Source organism: Pithys albifrons, chromosome 13 (assembly GCF_047495875.1).
Source record: "Pithys albifrons albifrons isolate INPA30051 chromosome 13, PitAlb_v1, whole genome shotgun sequence".
NCBI lineage: Eukaryota > Metazoa > Chordata > Aves > Passeriformes > Thamnophilidae > Pithys > Pithys albifrons.
The window spans coordinates 1,247,114-1,261,251 of record NC_092470.1 but is presented as its reverse complement, the minus strand read 5'-3'; the positions used below and the strand labels follow the sequence as shown (position 1 = coordinate 1,261,251).

At 46.8% G+C, this 14,138-nt stretch overlaps 1 protein-coding gene across 2 annotated transcripts in view; it reads right to left on the bottom strand.

Annotated features, from left to right (window-relative positions):
- The window catches only part of TMEM266 (transmembrane protein 266), an 85,324-nt gene extending 76,516 nt beyond the window's left edge, over positions 1-8,808 (bottom strand). For both annotated transcript variants that reach the window (XM_071568143.1, XM_071568144.1), the window contains exon 1: positions 8,669-8,808. The gene's annotated coding sequence lies outside the window, so the exon portion shown is untranslated. The remainder of the gene's footprint in view (positions 1-8,668) is intronic.
- Between the last annotated feature and the right edge of the window lie 5,330 nt (positions 8,809-14,138).

Genomic DNA, 14,138 nt, shown 5'->3' with positions numbered 1-14,138 from the left:
TCTTCAAAAGCAACAAGCCCACCGAAGCTTCAGAAGGAAGCAGCAAATTCAGACTGGGTGAGACATCCAGCTGCTAAGGGGAAAGGACCTGGTTCCACTCCATCAGAAAAGCTCACTGAACAGCATTTTTAGTGAAGAAAAAAAAGAGAATGTAATTAAAAAAAATAAATCAAATATTACCCTTACAACCGGACAGTCTGTAGTTCAGGATTCAGAGGGTTTTAACAGTTCCTGAGCTCCTGTTCCTTGGGCTGTTGAGGGAATCCTTTGCCTGGCACTCCAGGCCTTCCCAGCATTTCAAAGGATACCTTCATTTACACATCAAAACTCCTGCCTTCTGGCAGGATGTGAAGCCTGGGTACCAGCCTAAAAGCAGCACTTCAAGATAACCATTAGAGTCTCTTGCTTAGCTGGAATCACATTATATTACCTGCACACAATTCCTTCCTTTGTTACAGCAGAATAATAGATGCAAGAAGATGGTCAGAATCTTTAAAAGAAAAATCTTGGGTATTTTTAACTAAATATAATCTTTTTCAAATGTGAATCTCAAGAGCCACTATGGTGACCTGCTACTGACTTCCAAGACCACAAACTGCCTTCCCAGGTATTTCTGTCTCATGAGAAGCAAACTACTTAGAGAATTCTTCCTCCTTTTCACACTAAAAACAATTGTGGGGAGCCAAGTTTGGTGAAGATGCCCATAAATCTCACTCAGCATGACACAGTTGGATTCATCACAGACTTATCCTACAACGAACTCTGGAATAAAATAAATTTCAGAAGACTTCAATACAAGTCATACAACACTGCACATTTAAACAAACCCAACTGTTACTTGCTCAGTGCACACAGAGCACCAGCCATTGCCCCAGTGCAGCTGAGCAGGGTTTTGGCAGCCCCTGCCATTCATTCAGAGCCAGCAGGGCTGGGTCCCCCAGAGCTGCTGCTGCAGAGACTGCCCATAGACCACCACCAGACAGGTCACAGCTCTCAGGACACTGGAATAAAGCCATTCAACATTTCCCTCTCCCCAAACCTCCTCAGTATTCCCACTGTCAGCCTCGTTCCTCAGCTTTGTGCTGAGGGTTGAATTCTCATTTAAAAATACTGGCAAGACATACTAATGCACCAAATACCTGTTTCAAAGCAGCTCCTTCAGAGCAAGTCTCAAACTCAGGTTTTTTTGAAAACTTAAAATGGACTTTTCTCACTTCGTGTTTCAGTAAAGGCCAAAAGTTTATCAAAAACTATTTACAAGCTTTTATAGATTCTTGCAGGAAAAAAAGGCAAAATATCTCAATACTTACAATATTTAATACTTATTAAAATTGTCAAGTTAAAAACTTGACAGCACTTTTGTTCAAAACAAAATAAGAACTTTGAAGAAGCAGAGAAGAAAAACTCGAGCCACTCTCCTCCACAAAGACCAAAATCTCCCCAGTCCACAGGCACTTCCATATCCACAGCACAGTGGGGTCAGGGCAGCAGCCCTACACAATAGAAATGCATGTAACACCAAAAGGAAGGATCCCTGATTTAAACAGCAAGGAAGACTGTGTCACATAAATTACTTGCCTCTGACTTATTTTCTAGTTTTATAAAGTCACCTGTTCCAGTTTAAAAAAATACCAACTTTTTCATTGGGCTACATGACTTACAAAACAGAAAATGTACAAAAGTTAACTTTCCTAAGTATAAAATACATTGAATTTAAAAATTACTTTAGCAGGTACTCTCATCTGCAGGTAAGATCTCAAAATATAATAGTATAAATATCACCTAATTGTTTTTATTTTCAGTGGCACTCCTTTTGATAGGTAGAAAGTTACTACTATTTCAATGTTTGCTATATGAAATGTGATGACAACAAAATATACACATGCTCACCATGTCAGACTTCTCTTTGCCAGTGTAGATCCTTGATATGCAGGTAAACAGAAATATCTGGGTGGACTCAAAATGCACAGGACCTGAATTTACATCAGCTATGCATGTAAAGAGACTGTGTGACAAACTTGTGCTAGGATGCAAAAATGTCAATGGAATTTTTTAATGACACACATACAGTATTATCTATATAACTAAGGCTTTCCTAAGCATCTATCACCATTCATAATAATCTTATTAAAATGTATTTAGATTGCAAATCCTCTGGGACAGGACTTGTCTTCTCTCCATACTTGCTGTTCACAATGAGGATCCCAGTCTGTTTTGTTTTAAATAACAGACTAGCACAAGTATTTTGTTCATGTAGGAGACTGAAAATATTCAGAAAGCACCATCTGAATATTCAGAAAGCACCATTTGTGTTCGTTCTGTGCTTAATCCCGGTTTACAGTTCAGAATAAACACTTCAGCTGTCACTCTAGTAGCAGTTTTACCTACCCAAGAAATTCAAGATGGGCCCAAGTTTGCCTGCATAATGATTTCACAGTAAGTGGCCACCAGATGGACAGCACAGTGCCATATGCTGCCCTCTGGTCTGGGGGGAGAAGGGAGCAAATCCGAGCCAGCAAAACGGAGTGGAGAGCAGGGAGAAAAATCCCTCTGCAGCACAGCCATTAATTCATGCACACACCTTTTCCTGCCAGAATTATCCACAAAGCTCTCTGCCCTTGGCACCCCAGGACCCAATCCCAGGGAGGCAGCAACCGGGGGGCAGGTGGGAGCAGCTGGGGGCTCCTTCCTGGGCAGGTGTGTCTGTGCCACAGCCAGCAGTGCCCACTGTACAAGCACAGGGGACAGAACAGCCCCAGCACTGCCCTCACACAGCAAAGGGAACAGACCACCCCTCCAGGGGCTCACAAACTCTGCTGCCTCCTCTCTGGTCTTTTTTTTTTGCCCAGAGATAATGCACGTCAAAAACTTTTAAGTGAACCCTGACACTGCCCACGCCTTGCACTGCCCTTTAGTCGGAGCAATCTGGCCATACTATGATGTCTCCAAGGAGCACCTGCCCTTTTGAGCCAGGCCTAAAAATAACACCTTTCCAAGTTAAACATATCTATTTAATTACACTACTACCCCTGTCCTCAAAGCCCTTCTGCTTACAAGAAAAAAAACCAAAACAAAAAGAGCATCAGATTTCTGGAGGTGGCAGCTGGTACCAAGAAACAGCAAATTTATGCAAGAAAAATCTTTGAGATTGATTTTTTTTAATACACTTGTGCAATTAACATGTGAACCTTGACCCATAGCTCACTTTCCTGTTAAAAAGTTGTTTTCAAAGCTGTCTAATTTTATCATCCCAGATAAGAATGTAATTATTTACTCTATGTGGGTTGTAAAACCCAGGGAGCTATTATATACAGAGAAAAATTATGGACTGCTTGCTGAGACACACCACATGTCTCATGTTCACATCCTGTATGTTTGCTGACTTTAATTATTACAGACAGGAGTCTTTAGTTCACTTTAAGAAGAGCTTTCTTTACATTTGTGCCATCAGCTAAGTGGATCAGCTAATGGTGTGCCTTTGTGGAAGAAATTATTTGATAGACTTGAACAAAAGTATTGAAGGCAAAATGACAAAATAATTCAACAGCAGAAGTCTCAACAACTTCAATAAAACTTGTATTTTGCTATTTTTATTCATGAATTTTCATTTTCTATTAGTGGAAAAAGCTGGTAGGCACACTTAAATATCAGACACAAAACATTTTCCACTACAAAGACTTTCACAACTTTTTTGAGAAGCTCTGACACTCGCCTGGTCTGCAGGCAGCCTTTGAAGTTCCCTGGAACAGCAGAGATGCTCTTTGTCTCATGGCAATCCAATCAAGTTAAACTGGACTGTTTTCCTATGTCTGCTTGCTTTTTTTAATCAAGTATTTGGTGGCCTCTCGAAAAAAAAATTACCCCAAATGGGCGTGAGCTCCCTGTAGGCAAAGGCTGGGCACCTGCGGGGGGGGCTGAGCCCTGGCACGAGGAGGGGGCTGAGCCCTGGCACGGGGGGGAGGGGGGTCTGAGCCCTGGCACGAGGAGGGGGCTGAGCCCTGGCACGAGGAGGGGGCTGAGCCCTGGCACGGGGGGGAGGGGGGTCTGAGCCCTGGCATGAGGAGGGTGCTGAGCCCTGGCACGGGGGGGGGTGTGTGTGCTGAGCCCTGGCATGAGGAGGGGGCTGAGCGCTGGCACGGGGGGGGGGGTGTGTGTGCTGAGCGCTGGCACGAGGAGGGGGCTGAGCGCTGGCACGGGGGGGGGGGGGTGTGTGTGCTGAGCCCTGGCATGAGGAGGGGGCTGAGCGCTGGCACGGGGGGGGGTGTGTGTGCTGAGCCCTGGCATGAGGAGGGGGCTGAGCGCTGGCACGGGGGGGGGGTGTGTGTGTGCTGAGCCCTGGCACGAGGAGGGGGCTGAGCGCTGGCACGGGGCGGGGGGGTGCTGAGCCCTGGCACGAGGAGAAGGGGGCTGAGCGCTGCTGACGCTGAAGGCAGAGTGGCAGGACAGAGCAGAAAGGAGGATGAAGAGGTCACACTTCACCCATTGTTTCCCCAGACAGAACACAGAACTCAAAGGTCCTTCCCTCATTCATCAAATAACAACCTTACCAAGTAAGGCAATTACCTGAATTAGAAATCACCACTGAAGGCTCAAATCCCATTTAGGGATTTTTTTAAGGTCAACAGGGGAATTTTATACCTTCATACAACATTCTTAAAGAAAAAAAAAGCAAAACAAAAAAAAAGGGGGCTAAGCCTCACAATACCAATACCATGTTAGACACCAATTTGCAAGGTTATTTGGGTTGAAAGTAAAGCTCTTGGAAATTAGGAAGCATCACCTTTAAAACAGCATATGACTTTAGCTCCATTTGCATTACTCCTTAACTGCTAAGATCACACACTACTTTTTCTGCTCATTGTGAACAGGGTGGCTCACAACACACAACTGTTTCTGCACAACCCCAAATCACACATTTGCCAACTTCCAGGTCTAACTTTGCAACCAGTACTTTTGAATATTTGTGTGCAATGCCACAGGGGCGAATGGTGCTTTACAGGATGCAAGGAGAGATACAATAATTGCCACAAGGAAATTTCAGTTGAAACACATCAAAGCAACAATGAACTGTAGACAAGATAAAATGAAAGTGAGACAGGGAAAACCTCTTCATGCTGAAAATGTCATTATTATTTTGAACAAAGCAAGAGACAAGCTGATACTGCATTTTATAATGCTTAGTTAATGACAAAAGTATGACTACAAACCCTCCATTGCTGTGTGAGTTTACAAGGAGGCCAGTCTTCCCTCTGCTCATGCAAAACCAGCAATTTCAACAGGATTATATGGAGGTAACAGCTTTCTGGGAACTTATTACTAAATGAAGAATTAAACTCTAATACATCACACTTGTCACACCAAACCCTAAGCCCAGCAAATAGGTGGGCTGAGCTATGACAGAGGCTGGAGGAACCCTGCCACTCTCACCCAGCTGCTGCCCTCAATGCACCACCCAAGAACCTGGTGGAAAAAGGTTTCAACTCACTTTGGGCAGGAACATCCAGAGCCAAAGCATGAACAGCTGCCAGGTTCCACCCCACAGTAATAGCAAGCCAAATTTAACCCTTGTTCCCCTGAAGACAGCATTTCAGCAAGTATATTTAAGTCCACCTATACTACAAAAACACTCCTCGAAGTACTGTCGGAGTTCAGAAATTTTTTCAAAGTCCAAAAATCACAAACTCTCCATTTTCTAAGGCTGCAGATTTCACACTTACTTGTCATATTACACAACCTAAAAAGTGTGTGGCAAATGTGTTTGACCAGCACACAGTACCACTCTAGAACCAGCAAGGAGAGGAAAAGGAGGAATCAAATCTCAGTCTTCCTCTCATATACCAACTGGCAATGAAGATTCTTCAAACAGCATTTATTTGATACTTCTGCTGATAATACATGAGGCAGAAAGGACTCCAGCTCCCTCTCCTATGTCAATATTGGTTCTGCAGTGCTCCTAAGGATTAAGTATTTTGACTGTTAGGTAATCCCATTGTCCAGGAAGCAGATTAGCTGAGCACCACTGTATGGAAGTAACACCTCATTTCTTTGCTCATTGATCAGATAGAGTATGCAGGCAGTTTTATACAGCATAACACAATTCAATTAATTGTTGTGCTATTGCACTAATTTAAACATATCCTGATGATACAGGTAAATTTTAGTGATGCCAGGATCTTGTAAGGCAATGCAGTTTCTCCTCCTAATTTGGACATAATCACAAGTAATAACTCTGAATCCATGCACTTCATCGTGCTGGAGAGTTTGTGAGTTCTGACCCTCTGTGCTAAAAGTAATCTGTGATGCAATATCACTGCAGAGTCAGCTCTGCAGCGTGCAGACCATCAGGAATGAACAGCCAGCTGCCAGGTACCAGCTCTGGGGGTCACCACTCAACCCAAGGTGCAGCAACAGCACAGCAGCACCAGGGGCTGGGACAGGGGAAGTGCACTGAGCATTCTGTGCAGGGCATGCCTACACCTAACTAACCTCTGGGAACAGACACAGGGACAGGGAAAACAGCTACACTGTGTGCTGGCTTCTGCATTTATGCTGTCAGTCACAATCTGGAAATACTGGAGCTGAGTAGCAGGCTTGCACTGATCCTCACACTGCAAGCACACATGGCTCACATCTTAATTTTCTTACTGATCTTTTCGTAAACCAGGTGGAGTTGGGATCTTTAACTCACCTGCTGCTCCAGTTCTGAAGCTGAAATAGCTGATGTGTACTCTTGCTACATCTTTTCTTTGTCTACTGCTGTCTTTAGAATACCTAGTGCCTGCTAACCACATCTAACTCTGTGTGCAACTTCCAGCTATTTTTACCCTTCACGCAAAATCCCCACCTTGCACTAAACAGAGGGGAGCCAATTTTGCAATCCAACGGGTACCACCAGGACAGAGCTGCAAAAACTCCACTTTGTTCAGAGCCATACAAGAATGAGGATGAGCTGCTTCAGGACTGGGCTCTTCACTCACACAGTCCCTTCCCAGCACACTCTTCCCAGCATTTAGGAACCACAACACGTTTGAGGCAGTACACACTTGCTTCTTATTCCACATCCTCTGTAAATAAGAAGTATTTCCCCCTCCTCTGCACAGAGTATTCTGCCTCACAGTACAGACATTGTTCACAGCACCAAGGAATGGCTTTTCCCATGTAAGAAACTCCCTGCATAGTGTTAATTGCAGTATCTCATTGCAAAGCACTTATGTGCTCCTATTATATGGTCCAATTTATAATCCCCACCTAACGTGACTGTGTTAGTAATAACCCTTTTACAAGTGTCCTGCAGGAACTTGCAGCATCTTCACAGGAACCACCAAAAATGACTATCAGGATTGTCTCACTTGGGAAATAATGTCATACAGCACATTAAGGGAACACAGTTTGCTTACCCTTCTTTGGGCAAATTCCAGTATCAATTTTTGCCAGAAGAGTAGGATTCCTAACAGTCACACCACAAAGCAGCAATTTCTGACTCTGTGCAGGAGCCCCGTGTTCAGACAAATGAGCCTTCTCTGCTGTAGCAGAGAATGAGCAGTTCCCAGCTGCAAATACCCCTCCATCAGTACTCACTTTACTTTTACAAACACAATCTTTTGCGGCTCTTACTACGGTGTCAGGTGCATGCTCTATTTAATATAGAGCTTGTAGACCATTTTGCTCTGAAACCCTAATGTAAAAATCAAGAAATTCTGCTAGAGACATGTTTAGCAGCACCTTTTCCTAACTTCAGCACACCAGAAGCTTAGAAACCATGCATGTCCATGTATTGCTCTCCTTAAGAAAAGTTACTGTGATGTGCTGTCCTATTATAGCTCATCCATCCTCTCAGTTTAGACTTCACCTCTAGAAATATAACAAAAAAGGCCTATTAAGTTTATTACATTTTTATGGAAGGCAAACCAACAATTCCCTGCTTAAGGCCACTCTAACTGGATTTTAACCTCTGAGAAGAAACTCCTGTTCCTTGTCTGGCTGGGGCAAGCAGCGCTGCAGCTGCAGGTCGGGGATTCCGAGCAGCGCTGCAGCCCCTTGGCAGTCCCGGCGCGCTCTCGGGGCAGCACCCGCGGAGTCCCCGGGCTGGGTGGGTTTGCGGCACGGGGAATAAAAGCAACTTTCATGCTCGGCATCTCCGGGGCCGCTTCTCTGCGGGAACTAAAAGCCCGGCAGGAGCTGTGCGGAGGCGCGGGAGTCCCGCCGGCAAGCGGAGCCGGGGCTGCGGTGCGGGGCTCGGGGAGCTCCCCAGCCCTGCGGGGGAAACGCCGCGACCCCCGGCCCGGCCGCAGCCCCGGCGGACCCCGCGCAGGGGGCTCGGGCCCCAGCGGGCTCAGCACCCCCGGCCCCGCCGCCAAACTTCGCCCGGCGCCGAGGGGCTCCCGTGGCAGCGCCGGCCGGAGGGGCCCGCCCTGCCCGACCGCGGGGCCAGCGAGGCGGGAGGCGGCCCGAGAGTAGCGGGGACCGACCCACTGGCGAGCCGGAGCACGGCACGGCCCCGCTGCCCGGGCACGATATGGACCCGCTGCCCGCGCCGGTGCGTAGCACGGCCCCGCCGCTCGGGCACGGCACGGCCCCACCGCCCGCGCCGGAGCTCGGCCCGTACCGGAGCTCGGCCCGTACCGGGCTCCCCGCGCTCGCCCGTGTCCCCGGCGCTGCCCCCACGTACCTTTCGCCCGCGGCAGCGGCGGCCGCGCGGGGACGGACCGGAGGACGCGGCCAGACCGACCGACCGCCCCGCGCGGCCTCGCGCGCGCCCTCCCGCCGTTCGCGCCCGTTCCCTTGGAGACGCGGGGCCGGCGCGCGCGTCACGCGGGAGCGGCGCGGCCAATGGCGGGAGGATCGCGGCGGTGCGCGCGGAACGGACCGCGGGGCGGGCTGGAACGAGCGGCCCCGCCCACCCCGCGCGGACACCGCGCCGGGGACCCGCGCGACACAGCGCGACACAGCGCGACACACCGAGACACAGCACGATACACCGAGACACAGCGCGACACACCACGACACAGCGCGATACAGTGTGACACACCGAGACACAGCGCGACACACCGAGACATCGCGGGATACACCGATACACAGCGTAACACAGCGCGACACACCGAGACACAGCGCGACACAGCGCGATACAGTGTGACACACCGAGACACAGCGCCACACAGCGCGATATACCGTGACACAGCGAGACACAGCGTGACACACCGCGACACTGCGTGATACACCGAGACACACCGTGACACAGCGTGACACACCGCGACACATCGAGACACAGCGTTACACATGGAGACACAGCGTGACACACCGAGACATCTCGCGACACACCGCGACACACCGAGACACAGCGTTACACACGGAGACACAGGGTGACACACCGAGACACCTCGCGCCACCCCGCGACACAGCCCCGGGAGGGCGGCATTACATAAGGCGCCGGAGCAGCAGCCGCGGCGTTCCACACACCCTGCGGGTCGGGGATTGCGTTCACTGAGCAGATCGCCCCGTGCCGGCTGGCAGGGATCACACCGCAGTTACCAACACCCCAGGCTGCGGTAAACTGTGGTGAAAGGAGAACAAATTAACTCAGTACAAATTAAATGCACACAAAGGGGGGGGGGGAAGGAAGTAAACCAACTCAAGGTTAGTGCTTTAAACCCAAGAATGTGCTTTAAATAGACAAAAAAAAAGAGACAAATTGAAGTTTTGACAGTTGTTGCTCCTGCACTGTGGAACAGCAACCAGCTCATTGCCTGGATAAATCTTCAAACAGTCAAAACCAGCATTATGAAGACAAGTGGATGAGGGGAAGGCTGTGGATGTGTCTATCTGGACTTCAGCAAGGCCTTTGATACTGTCTCCCATAATATACTCCTGGAAAAGCTGGTAGCCCATGGCTTGGACAAGTGTAGCCTCTCCTGGATTAAGAGCTGGCTGGAGGGTCGGGCCCAGAGAGTGCTGGTGAACGGGGCTGCATCCAGCTGGTCACCAGTGGTGTTCCCCAGGGGTCTGTGTTGGGTCCAGTCCTGTTTAACATCTTTATTGATGATTTAGATGTGGGGATTGAGTCCATTATCAGCAAATTTGCTGATGACACCAAGTTGGGAGGGAGTGTCGACCTGCTGGAAGGCAGGAGGGCTCTGCAGAGGGATCTGGAGAGACTTGAGGGATGGGCTGATTCCAATGGGATGAAGTTCAACAAGGCCAAGTGCAGGTCCTGCCCTTTGGCCACAACAACCCCCTGCAGCGCTCCAGGCTGGGCACAGAGTGGCTGGAGAGCAGCCAGGCAGAAAAGGACCTTGGAGTACTAATTGACAGGAAGCTCAACATGAGTCAACAGTGTGCCCAGGTGGCCAAGAAGGCCAATGGGATCCTGTCCTGTATCAAAAATAGCGTGGCCAGCAGGCCCAGGGCAGTGACCCTTCCCCTGTACTCTGCATTGATGAGACCACACATTGAGTGTTGTGTTCAGTTCTGGGCCCCTCAGTTCAGAAAGGATATTGAGATGCTGGAGTGGGGCCAGAGAAGAGCAACGAGGCTGGAGAAGGGAACGGAGCACAAGTGCTGTGGGGAGAGGCTGAGGGAGCTGGGGTTGTTTAGCCTGGAGAAGAGGAGGCTCAGAGGTGACCTCAGCACTGTCTGGAACTACCTGAAGGGAAGTTATGGCCAGGTGGGGGTTGGTCTCTTCTCCCAGGCACTCAGCAATAGAACAAGGGGGCACGATGGGCTCAAGCTCTGCCAGGGGAAATTTAAGTTGGATATCAGAAAAAAATTTTTTACAGAGAGAGTGCTCAGGGATTGGAATGGGCTGCCCAGAGAGGTGGTGGATTCACCATCCCTAGAGATCTTTAAATGCAGATTGGACGTGGCGCTGGGTGCCATGATCTAGTAAATGAACTAGAGTTGGACCAAGGGTTGGACTCGATGATCTTGGAGGTCTTTTCCAACCCAATCGATTCTATGATTCTATGATTCTATGATTCTAAGTTACATTTGATTCCTGATGACTACCATGTAAAAGTAAACCACATGGGCTGTTACAATAAACATTTTTTAGGGACTCAAAATTAATTCCTGGTCAGGTTTGCTTTGTCCCCGTGTGCTGAGCTGGCTCCTGGTTTGTGCCAGGGGTTTGTGGGGCCCTGGGCACTGCGTGGGGCAGGCCTGGCAGCGGGAGCTGCTCTCTGATGCCACCACCCCTGCCATGGGGTGGGAGTGCAAATTAACCTCGCAGTGAGGACTTCTACACTGCATTAATTGCAGCTGATCCCTTACAAGAGTTTAGGATGAAACTTGGAAGAGAAAGTGCCACAGAAGGAATCAGTAAACACAGGGAATGAAAGAAGAGTGTTGGGGGGTGGTTTCCAAGACTGATAGTGGGATTTTTAATGCAAGTGTCTTGTAAAATTAATTAATTCCCCTCACATAAGCACACACAAGCTCAAAACTGGAATCTCAAAATTACAAATTTGTGCTGTGACTACAGTGGTTATATTTGACAGAAGCTCAACTTCGTAGCTTTGACAACGTCTGTGTGATTAACTCATGCAGTAAAACTGGGGTTTCTGCTGGGAATTTGCAGTTGGTTGCAAACTACTTAAGGAATTTTAGGAATGAAAAGTGTCCTCTTAAATTCACTGTAATGTCTCAAATTGCAATTTCAACACCATGACAAGAGTTTTAGGCTGTTGTTTTAGAATGTGATTAATCCCAGACATCCTTCAGTGGATAAAATCGAAATGTAAACCTAAATTTTTGCAGTAGACATTTCTAAGACAAGAGGACTCAGTCATTCGTTGTCACACAGAAAACTGTAATGGAAAGAATTTTGAACAACTCTAGTCAGAAACATTAACCTGTCACTCAAAGCACACTGAGATTCGTGAGCTATTTATCACCTGCCTTTTGTAAGAATTCCCTCACATCGTGGCTATCCCATCCTAAAAGTAACTTTCAGTGTGTAAATTTAGTCCTACATTGTCCTTACACAGATTTACTGTAACATCTCACCTTGAATTCTTCCCTATAGAGACTCTTACTTGTTTCAGGCAGTTGGATGGATTTGTTCCAACACCTGATGATTTTCTGTGCTCACATCAGTTGGGAGCTTCAGATGGGCAGGGGGTGAGAAGTTATAGCTGGATGAGAAAAAACAGACTCCTTTTAACAAGACTTCAGCACAGTTCCTGGCTCTTGGAGAAAATAAGAGGTGTAGATTACTAACTGCTTGAGAGATATCAAGGGCACATCTCAGAAGAAAATTTATATTTAGTTAGCCACTAAGCAATTTTTAAATTTTTTCCCTTCACTGTTTTCACGACACAAATATTTGAGCTCAATATTGGGGCAAAACCAGATTTTCCCTTTTTTTTTTTAATTTTTAAAAAAATACATAATGCAAGAAAAGCCCATTCTTGAAGGTGGCTGTAAGGTGCAACTTAATCTAAATGTACAAACAATGTGTATTTGAAACAGCCACAGGACTGAAGTGGTCTTCTTTAATTTGGGGGAGAGTATACAGAGATTAATTTTAAGAATGTTTGAATAACAGAGAACTATAAACCAAAACCCAAATCATTATTCAGTGCTTGCTTTTTCTCTGCCTGTGCTCATTAAGACTTACAGTTACCAACTTTTAGGGATGCAGCATCTCCTGGATGTTTAAGCCACCTGAGCAGTGAAAGTGCACAAAGCCAAGAGGGATTCAGATTTCTGTGAGGGAGGATGTGGGGAGTGAAGCACATGGGGGCAGTTAAAGACAGACCTGGTGTCTTCAAGACTTGTTCCAACATACCTCAGTATACAAAGGCAACTTCAGTGTAACATTTCAAGCAATGCACTGCTGGTATTAATACCAGTTGAGGTGACAAAGGTGGGGGAAAAGGGTAGAACTGATCTGAAGTTTTTTCAACAAACTGGCACGGAGCAAAATAGGCTGGATTTTAAATTTCAGATTAAAATGCTCTAACTGCATACACAGAGTAACTTTTCATGAACTCCCAAGGTGCATGCTGGATACACATCTGAGCATCCATACAATTGGATTCTTAGTTTCTGTGAACAGAGGTTACATCTGCAATTGGGAAAGGGGCAGGTAGATGCACAAATGATCTTTGTGTTTCTGGTATGAGCTCAGTGCACAGAGAGGTGTAAGCAAGATAGAATCGAGGTTAGCAACAATTTCTGCCGGAGTATTTCCTTTTCTTTAAACATACAATCTTAGTTTTGAATAAGGACTCCAACCTGTTCTTTTTAGGACAATGATACATGCCTGAGCCTCTGTTCCGAGTGCAACACCCTAGAGAAAAACATCTGTTTGTAAATACATGACTACCTAGTGATTTACTCTTCAGCCTTAAAAAAAAAGCCACACCTGTGAATGCTCTTTGAAAGCATCTCTTTTGAAAGAGATCTTTAAACACAAATTGTGCTACTTATTATCAGAACTTAAAAAACCAGAATTATACATACACACAGACACTCTCTTGGATTGGTGAGGAAGTATTTCCTCTTCTTTCCCTTCACCACCCCCTATTTCCTTGATCATACAGGCAACAAATTTTGAAAATAAAGAATTATTAGTCCCAGAGAACCATGAACATGAACAGTGTGTAGTGCACTTCACAATTAGTCCCAGTGCAAACAGCTGCTGAGTGGCACAGCACATCCATCTAACACACTGATGCAGCAGAAAGGCTCAACTTTCCCTAAGGGATTTCCTGCCAGATCGTTGGATTTGAGCAGCTCCTGGAAAAGCTTGGCTGTATCAGGAGCAGCACCAGAGATAGTGAGGTGCACACTGACAGGAAGATGAAGGGAAGGAGGTGGGAGATCTCCTTTTTGCAAGTAGCAAAACTACACTTATTTTGCCAGTTCAAGGACTCCTATCCTAATTAAATCTGGTACAGAAGCTAGTCTGAAATTTAGGTTGTATATCCTGTTTATATTTTCTGAGAGCTATTGGATAATATACAACTTTGTGAAACTTTCTGTGAGGAGGGAGACTAAATTAACAAGGTTTTTTGACCACTGTGTAAAATATATTTATGATGCAATTCATGTGTACAGACTACATGAATATTTTGAATTCAGCAGTAAACTCTAGTGCTGGTAACCCTAAGAAAATACACAAGTGATTCTGTGAGCAT